Genomic DNA, 10,052 nt, shown 5'->3' on the forward strand with positions numbered 1-10,052 from the left:
ATATGTTAAAATTTAGAATGAAAATGTTAAAATGACATTAAATTGTTGGAAAGGGATACAACTAATATGGTATCCCAGTTTCATATAATTATTTTTTATTTATACCTTCCCTAAGTCGGCATAATGCAAGTCGGTTTATACATATATTATTGTTTTAATTAATGGATAAGTTTAAATAATGATGGATGATGATAAGTTTGATTTTTTTTCTAGAGACAATGAGAAGGATCAGGAGAGAGAAAAAAAAAGTTAGGTTGTCTCTTGTCACATTAAGAGATGGTAATGAATCCCAAATTGAAAGCCTAATTAATGGTTGATAGTTATATATCATGATTTCCAGCTTAATCTGCATCACTGTGTCATACTAATTCACACGTCTTGCTCCTATAATATAAGCCGTAGTCAAGTGTGCCTTTGGCATACCTCATTATTCGATAAACAACTTCTAAATGAGGTTTTTTTGGCTTCTGCATAAAGTGACTAACTATTCCAACTGCAAAGGTTATATTCAGTAGCGTTAATTTAACTATTTTCCTTCAACTACAGAAAGTTTGGCATTCGTCTCCGTTGGTGTTGAAATCGACTTCCAATTCTACACCTTGTATTTTGTTACGAGATCTTGTATATAGTTTTGTTGACTTAGGAATAGGCCTTTCTTGGTCTGTTCTATCTCAAGCCTTAAGAAGTGCTTCAATTCTCCAAGTTCTTTTGTTTGAAATCTTGTTGAAAAATTGGCTTGTGTTTGATGAACCTCAAGTTCAATTATCTAAGTTCTTCAATTCAATTCTTCAATTCTGGTTCTGGCTACCCATGAAATAAATAGATTTTGGGTTTGATAAGAAGTCTTCGAACAAGTGCCCTTCCCCACAATAGGCACAGGCTATATTCTCGAATTGATTAGGCGGCTGAGCTGCAACATTGTTAAACCCATTAGTGGTAAATTTTTTAAGCATTGAGGATATCGAAAATACTTGAGCTACAAGTGATGTGAGGGCATTTACTTTATGTACTCCTACAACTCGTCTTGAAGTTGCTCAATTAGTTGGCCATTGGTAATTGTTGTTGGCAATTCTCTCAATGATTTTATAAGTCTCATTATAAGACTTAGAAAGGAGAGCAACATTGGTAGAAGCGTTTACTACCATCCTCGTGTGAGATGATGAGGGCATTTTCGTAACAATTCTTTAAATATTTCCCACGCCTTATACAAGGACTTGTCATCCATCTGTCGGAAAGTAGTGATTTCATTCCACAACTTAGCATTCTTATTAGGTGGGAAATATTTCATAAGGAAGCATTCTACTAGCTATTGCCATATGGTAATGGAATCTGGTGGCAATGAGTTCAACCAGGCTCAAGCTTTGTTCCTTAGTGAATATGGGAATAGCTTTAATCTTAGTGCATCTTCGTGTACTCCGGCTAACTTGAAGGAATCACTCACCTCCATAAACAATCTGAAGTGAAGGTGAGGATCTTCAGTAGGCATTCCACTGAATTGTCCCACTATTTGAAACATCTGGAACATAACTAGCTTCAGCTCGAACCGTTGTGCCTTAATTTCGGGTTTCCTAATACCCAGATTAAGCTCATGAAATAATGGTATGACATACTGTCTTAGAGCTCTATCCTTATCATCAGCAACAAGGGTAAGATTTTGAGCATCCATTTCATTGGTTGTGGTTTTCGAAGTTCATCTCTTCGGTCCTTCTTTAAGCTGTTTTTCTTCTTTTTTGTCAAAAAGTCCTTTCAATTTCAGGATCTATAGGGAGTAAGTCGATACTTCTATCAATACTCATAAACACCTGAAATAATCAAAGAAAAAATAAATAAATTAAATTTGAACAGAAAAATAGACCAAAATGTAAAATTAACAATTTCACAAATAATGTCTTTTAAAACAGTCCCGGCAACGGCGCCAAAAACTTAGGACAATAGAAATGTGCAAGTGTACACAATCATTAACAAGGAATAAAGTGACAAGTAATGTCGAGTTATCGTACCTACAAGGACTGTGCAAGTGAATATTTATGAAATGTAAAATTAAACAATTTGTGATGAAAAATATGTTGCTTCGAAAAGGTGATCTAAAAATAAAACTAATTTAACTAAGTGATTAACTAAGAAAATAAAATTTCAATGCACGATTTCTAAAAACTAATGTTTAATCAATATGACATAAATGTACTGGATCAATTTCATTCTTTAACTTAGAATAATTAAAACTATACTCATGTTGTTACGAATAATTTCACGGCAACTTGGTATCTTGTTAACTAATGCACATACTTACTAAATCCATTAATCTCTTAAACATATTTCTATGTCAATTCAAACAATTAATCAAATTTTCACAAGCAAGTATAAGATAAAGTGAGGTAACAATATATTCTTAAATTGAAACAATTTAATAAAAATAATCTTACAAATTATGCAAGGCTAAAGTATTGCTTAATATCATCACTAATTTAACCCTCAACTACCTTAGAAGATTAAACATGCACCAATTAAACATTGTGTCAATTAATTATAATAATTTCAATCCATTTAATAATTAATTCAATTGTTACCTTACAATTAAAATGCAAGCATAACATAGGCATGATTTTATTTAATTGAACAATTTACTAAGGCCTAATAACAACTCAAACACATTTTTAATAATTCAAGTGGACAAAATGCAATTAATCTAACACGAATGAAATTTAAGTCATTTTAATTAATGCAAGAACATCAATATAACAAATATACATTATCATAATCACAACATAAACTAAAAAGATTAAGGGAAAGAAACTAGAAAACCAAATCCCAGTGATTTTTCGAAGCCAAACTAGTGTGCTCCTCTCTTCTCTGCTCGTTCTGTTGATCTAAGGCCTTCATGAACACTTGATTGCTACTTCTTCAAGGAGCATGCTATCTCTTTTTCAAGAGGGAAAATCGACAAAGGAAGAAAAACTTTGAAAGAAACTAAAAGGGAAAAGAAAAAGAAAGATTAGAGAAAAGATGTGAGAGAGAGATGTGTGAAGTGAAGGATGAAAAATAAGGAAGTGGAGGGGTAGAATTGTAACGCCCCAAATTTCTTTAATTTTGAATTTTGTAATTGTTGAGTATAGAAATAACAGAACAACTAGGTCTGTGTTATTTTTGGCTTTAAACGTGTTGGTTTAAGTGGTCATGTGCTCTGAGGTGTGTTTGGGAGGTCCTAAGTTCAAGCTTTAACTTTGACCAAATTTTGGGTTTTTATTTGAATAGAGCCTGACTTTAAGTCAGTGGGCTTATAAGGAATTGTTGGTAAAAACCTAACAGAATGGACCTGCTGGTCTAGTGGTTAAGTGGTAAGGGATTACGCTTAGGGGTTGGAGTTTGATTCCCTGTAGTAGCACTGGAATTATTTTTGCTGCTAGATTTGGCTAAGAGTTGGGCTTTATCAAAAATTTGAATTGGGGTTTAGGGATAATTAGGGCTTATTCCTTTCTTTTTAACAAAAGTTCTTACTCTCTGCCCTTTTCTTTTTCGCAAAACCCCTTACTGCCGAAAATTCCTCTCTTTTTCCTCCTTCCCTTTGTTTTTCTTCTTTTTTTTTATAAGCTTAGGCGTATTACTAGCCGTTCTGTCGTTTCGGTAAGTATCACTTTAATTAAGTTTCGTGATTTCCTTTAGAGATTGTTTAAGAGGGATTTTGGTTGTTGTTTAGGGAATATCCAATGCTCTATAGATAAATAATTGAGTTCTAAACAGTAAGGAAACATCGTTCTTCATTGAAGGTAAGTAGACCTCTCTTTCGGGATTTGGAAGTACTTAAGGATATCGATTTAAGTGATTTATTTTGGGTTCGGTATTGTCAATTTTAGGTCTTGGAGTGCTTGTGGTTGGATTAGCAGCGAAATCAAACCAGGTGTGTGTACTCCAATCGATTCGAAATCGCGTTTTGACGAAAGCTAAAAATGCTACTGTCGATGCCACATGGGCGTATGGATTGCTCGTGTGGAGGCCGTGTGACAATACACAATCGTGTGTTCGGTGAGCCAGACTATGCACGTGCCACACGAGCACAACGGACACGGGCGTGTGATGGCTTTAGGCTATGTGCGAGGTACGGGCTCAGGCAAATGGGCCGTGTGGGCCACACAAGAGTGTGGGAATCTGGCCCAGGCCGTGTGATCCATACAGGGAAAGCCAAGTTGGGCCGTGTGACCTACACGAGCGTGTGGGCCTACACGGGCAGGGCACACGGGCGTGTGAGCCCAATTTGTTTGAAATGCTCTGTAAGGTTACACGGGTCGCCTAAATCGACTGTGACCTAACTGTAGAGGCTGTAAGCGTTACTTAAACCCCATACTTTGATTGATTACTAAATTATATGCAAAAGCATGTTATTATAAGCATGTGTATCTGTCTGATTCCGTATATCTGTTCTGCCACGATTTTTATAAGATCTAATATCTGCATATAAGCATGTCATGATATGTATGTTGCATTGCATTGGGTTGGGATTGTTGTAAAGAGAAGGAAGTCTGAGAGGCGATTAGCCTGTTATCTGGTAGCTACGCTGCATATATCTATTATGTACTATTTTACGGTACCTTTTGGTGTGTAGGGTTGGATGGGTTGATTATATCCCCATGTTTGGTGTGTAGGGTTGAGTGGGTTGATTCTATCCCCACATGGTGTGTTGGGTTGGTTGGAGATAGTGTGTAGGGTTGGTGGGCATGTTTTCTGATATCTGATTTGTTATACATGCGATACCTCTATGGCTAAGGTCGAACTATCTGTATTCTGTTATCTTTTTGTATGCATGCTGTTTGTGGGGATGTACACACTGAGTTTGCGAAAACTCAACCCTTTGTTTACTTGTCTGTCAGGTAGTCCTCAGCAGTAGATGGATCGGTGCGACGGAGGGCTCGATGGTGACCACTGTTGGACATTTATGGATTTTTGAGTAACATTCTATTTGTCTGATTTATTTTAAATATTAATTTCTGGGATTAAAATGTCTTTGAACTTGAACTATTTTTAAGTTTATTTCAGGATTTTAAACTATTAAACTATTGATTAATGAGTTAATGATGTTTTAGCTTCCGCGATAATGAAATGTGTTCACCTAATAATCGGTTTGGAGATTTCACGACTTAAGTAACGATAATGAGCTGAACGATTTTTAACTTACTAAGATTTTCTAAAAACACTCTCATGTGACACCGCCAGATTCGGCCATAACGTCTAGGCCAGGTTTGGGGTGTTACAGGTTTTTTATAGTGGAAGATGTCGGCTAAAATTAGCTAAAAATAGCAATCAAGCTCTCATCCTATGGTCGGCCATGCTAGTGGAAGGAGTGGTTGAGTTTGAATTTGTTATTTTTAGCTTGTGGCTAAAAATAGAATGCATGAAAAGTGGAGGGGTTTGAATGACATTTAGGAAAAGTTCAAGGACTGATTTTCAAGTGTAAAAATAAGCTAAAATAAGATGATTGGGTCAACTAATTTGGACAGTTTGAGCTACTATTTTCTTAGTGGATCAGTCATCTTCACTTAGCACATTTGGGCTCGTTTCTCTAAATTAGACTATAATTCAATTTTAACCCAATTTGTGTTGGATCAAAAATAATTATTAAATGTGTTCAAAAAATATAATTCGGGTTGTCCATGGCTGGAAATTAATCAGTCATACTCTTAGGTCAATTGATACGAAAAGTGCTTCGATGGTCCAATCTTCTCAAGGTGATTGTTCAACCAATTTTTCACCCTTTGTGCAAAACTGTCGAAAATAGATCAAATTCTACAAATTTATTATAAAAATAATTAAAATTCAACATGTTTCATAAATCAAGTGTTAATTAATTATTTTACAATTAAAGTATGAAATTTAACAAAAATTACTTAGAAACTGTATGAATTAGTACTCAAAAGGTGCTGAAAAAGTCTATATATTATCGTGTTTCCACTTACATAGCTTGAAACATGGTCGTGTAGCTTACACAGTCTGGCACACAGCCAAACACACGGCCTTGTGATGTTGATAGATTCATTTTTTCCACTGTTTTCGAATTTTCGTGATAAAGATACATTTGAAACTTATAGAGTTCGATCACACACTTGAATGTTTCATGTACGACATCTCAACAGTAACAAACATGGAATCTGCATATGAAATCCGAAACGAACCAATTAATTAACACACATACAATGATGACCTGAGCAATCGGTCCTTATAACAAAACGAAACCAGCCTTAATTTGAACATCTGAACACTTACCCTCGAAGGAAAACAACAGCTTTAAATAGTACTTAACTTGCCGAAGGATCGTTGTACACCCCACAATAAACTACTATCAGCACAAAAACATTTAAATTCAACATTAAATCCAATTAAAAATCCACTTAACTCACCAACACTTACCAACCTTGAAAAAGAATAGCAAAACATCTAAACAAAAAAAAAACATTGAATGAGAGACAATCTTACTTACCGAGAACGTAACACTAGAAACAACAAGGAAGAAGGAAGAATAAGAACACAATCAACAATTCGACAAACTATGGAAATCGAATAAAAGGAGAAAAGATAGAAGAAAGAAAAAAAAAGAAAAAGGAGAAGTAGGATCATAGCGAGAAAAAGTAGAATTTCAGAAGTTGAATAGAGGAAAAATTGGCTAAGAGATCAACAGAGAAAAAAATTTCTTTTGCTGTAACAAGGAACTAACATGAGAAAAACAAAATTTGGAAAATCAGAAAAAGTGGAGAAGTGAAAGGTACAAAAGATGAGAGATTTTAGGGACCTTTTCTCCCTTAATATCATATTTGTTATTAACTTATCTAGTTGCTAAGAATTCGAATTTTACCCACCTACTACTGTTCTGGCTGCACAACATAAAGGAAACAAAAATTAATTTCAATTTACACATACAAGATTCAAACACGAGACCTAAGGGTAAGCTGATACCTTACTATTGAATGAGCAAGTTCATTCTTAATAGCAATCTTATAAAAATTAAGGATAACCATTATGAACCAAGTCAGACATAGTTTCAAAATTAATGGAAAATTTCCAAAGAGAAGGGAATCAAACTTAGGACCTAAAGCACACATCCAAGGCACTTAACAATTGAAATGAATTAAATCACTTGACACAATTTAGCAATTCAAAATTTAGAAAAAAAAATTAGGGTATTACATCTACCTTCAATGTTGTGACAAAACCCTTTGGATGTCGGAACATTAGCCTTCAAAATTGCGACGTCCTCTACTGAAGTCGCGATGTCAGCCTACTATTTTCGAAGTAGCGACATTGCACTATTGAAGTCGCGACGCTAAGTTCCTATCCTTGATGTCATGACATAACACCTTCAAGGTCGCGATGCCAACTTGGTAAACTTTGAAAACTTTGCATTTATGTCTTCAAATGGTCTTGGGTTATCATAAGAGCTTTCATAAGCTCGTATAAACCCCTAATAGGATCATATTTTATGTTGTATTGATGTATTAATCTCAAGAACTTGTATAAATGTGTTAAATTGATTGGAATTGTATTTGTAGTTTCTCTGACAATGAATGTGGTATTCCATAACTCAAACTCAGTGATCGGGTTAGATATGAGGTGTTACATGAACAATGTTGCTACAGTATCCCACACTTGTAATGGCCTAAATTCAGGGTTATCGGAACAGTGGTTTTGTAACCACAAATTTGATTTAAAAATAATATTTATTTCAAAAATTATTGCATGAATATTAATATGATAGGAAAGTCGTATGAAAATATTGATAGAAAAATTTTACTAATTTAGTGGTTAATTAAAAAATTAAAAAAATTATTGAAGAAATTGGGTAAAAACTAGGTATCGAGACCTCGATCTCGTAAAAATGAGTCAAGAATATTTTTATAAATATTTATGAAATGTTGATATTGTGGTATTAAAATTTCATTAGAAAATTTTAACGTTTGGGTAGTCAATTAAATAAAAAGAACTAAATTGAAAAAGGTGTAAAAGTTGCTAGAATGATTAAATAGCTTAAATGTCTAATGAGAAAGGATTTAAAAGGCAATTAGACCCAAATTTGTTTGGGCTGGACGACAAGGGCATGAAATCAGCAAGAAAATTGATGATTTAAGGGCAAAATTAGAATATTGCATAATTAACTAAATAAAGTTAAGACTAAAGTGGAAATATCTAGATTTCTTTTGATTTTTCTTCATTCTCATCAACCAAAACGCCATAGGAGGGGTTCTTTAATTTGGTATTTCATAATTTTTGCATCAAGTAAGTTAATTCTTGCCTTTTTCTTGTAATTTTTATATTTTTAAGACCTTTACAACTAGGTCCTACTATTAAATTCATTAGTTTTTTATTTTATGGATGAAATTGAAAGTTTCCATGGTTGAGTACTAGAAGTTTATGATGAATAAACATGGATTTGAAGTTTTAATTTTATCAAAAGATGGATTTACTAAATGTTTTTAGTAGAAATTGATTTTTAGGACTTAATTGTGAAAAATTTTGAAATGAAGATTTGATGCTGAAATTCTGATTTCCAAAGTGTTAATTGAGGAAAAATCAGCTTAATTGGATGGTTAATTGAGTAGGGACCAAATTGTAAAAACTATAAAATTTGGGGTAAATATGCAATTTCAAAAATTAAGAGGTATAAATTGTGAAATAAATTAGATTAAAATTAGATACTGATAAATGGAAAATTTTATATTATAGATCAAGAAATTGAAGATAAACAAGGGAAGGAAAAAGTTGCCGAATAGTCCCTGATATCTCTACAACTACTACAAATTGTTACGGGTAAGTTTGTGTAACTTGAATTATATTCTTAAATACTTGGAATGTATGTTTATTGATGTGAATATGGTTTGGATGTTCATTGTATGATATTTGATGAGAATTTAATAATTCTCGATAAAAAGGGGAAATAAATTCCGGTTGAATAAAATAGACTTTGATGGATCACTGAAAATGGAATTGACGGTACAAAGGATCTAGCCCGGACGGGTGATCATAATGATATAGCCCTCCCTAAGAATATGTGTGAAATAGATTTAGCCTGGACGGGTAATCCAAATTAAGCTCATTAGAGTAATTGTCATTGTAGGGGATTTAGTCTGGACTGGTAATCCTGACAATACTTTTTGAGCATATGATACAGGGGATTTAGCCTGGTTTGGTAATCCCGCTATAAGAAATGAGGTTTGCGAGAGTGTGCTCTCTGGAAAAAGGGTATACCCATATGTGTACGAATTGACGAACCTGGAATTGTAAAAGTGTACTACTGAATATCCACCGAAATTCCAAGAAATTTAACGGGATAAATATGAGAAATGGAAGAACATGAAAATTATGGAATTTGATGAGCTCATTAATCATATATCTTTGTATTGAATTTATATTATGTTGCTTAACTAATACAAAAGTTGAATTTGCATGTGATAGGTATATGTTTATGTAAAGTGGATGTGTGCTTGTATTGTTAAATGATGGATGTATAAGTATGGTAAGTATAATTCTTGTTGCATGAACTTACTAAGCACCATGTGCTTACCCCGTTCTCCTTTTCCCTGTTTTGTAGTGCTCAGGAGCTCGAAGGTCGGAGATTAGTCGGAGCCTTATCACACTATCAATCCATATCTTTTGGTATATGAAAATGACTTGTTTTGAAAGAATAGCATGTATATACTAAATACCAATGTTTACATGGAAATGGATGTTTGTAACCTAGCTATTGGCATGGCTAAAGTAAGTATAATTTTGGGATTTTGCGAAAAATTCCCTGTGATTCTGATTTGGTTCCGGCCTGGTCCCGATGCATAATTTGGGCTTTGGAAGCCCATCTGAGGGACGTAATAATAATTTTCGATAAATAAATAGTACTTGGTTCGGGTAAATGGAAATTGATTCTGTAAGTTCCGGTAATACCTCGTACCCTATTCCAGCTACGGATACGGGTAGTAGGGGGTGTTACAACGTTTCCTTCGAAGTCTTGGCATCTCGAACATGTTGTAGGTATTCGTCTTCCATTGTAATGGTTAAATTGAACATCGCCTTAGCTTTGG

The 10,052-nt window shown here is 34.0% G+C and overlaps 1 non-coding gene across 1 annotated transcript; it reads left to right on the plus strand.

Annotated features, from left to right (window-relative positions):
* The first annotated feature begins 1,151 nt into the window (after positions 1-1,151).
* LOC121228574 (small nucleolar RNA R71) lies at positions 1,152-1,258 on the plus strand. Its single transcript, XR_005926150.1, has one exon. It is a non-coding gene; the product is annotated as a small nucleolar RNA R71 (small nucleolar RNA).
* The last annotated feature ends 8,794 nt before the right edge of the window (positions 1,259-10,052 follow it).

Source organism: Gossypium hirsutum, chromosome A04 (assembly GCF_007990345.1).
Source record: "Gossypium hirsutum isolate 1008001.06 chromosome A04, Gossypium_hirsutum_v2.1, whole genome shotgun sequence".
NCBI lineage: Eukaryota > Viridiplantae > Streptophyta > Magnoliopsida > Malvales > Malvaceae > Gossypium > Gossypium hirsutum.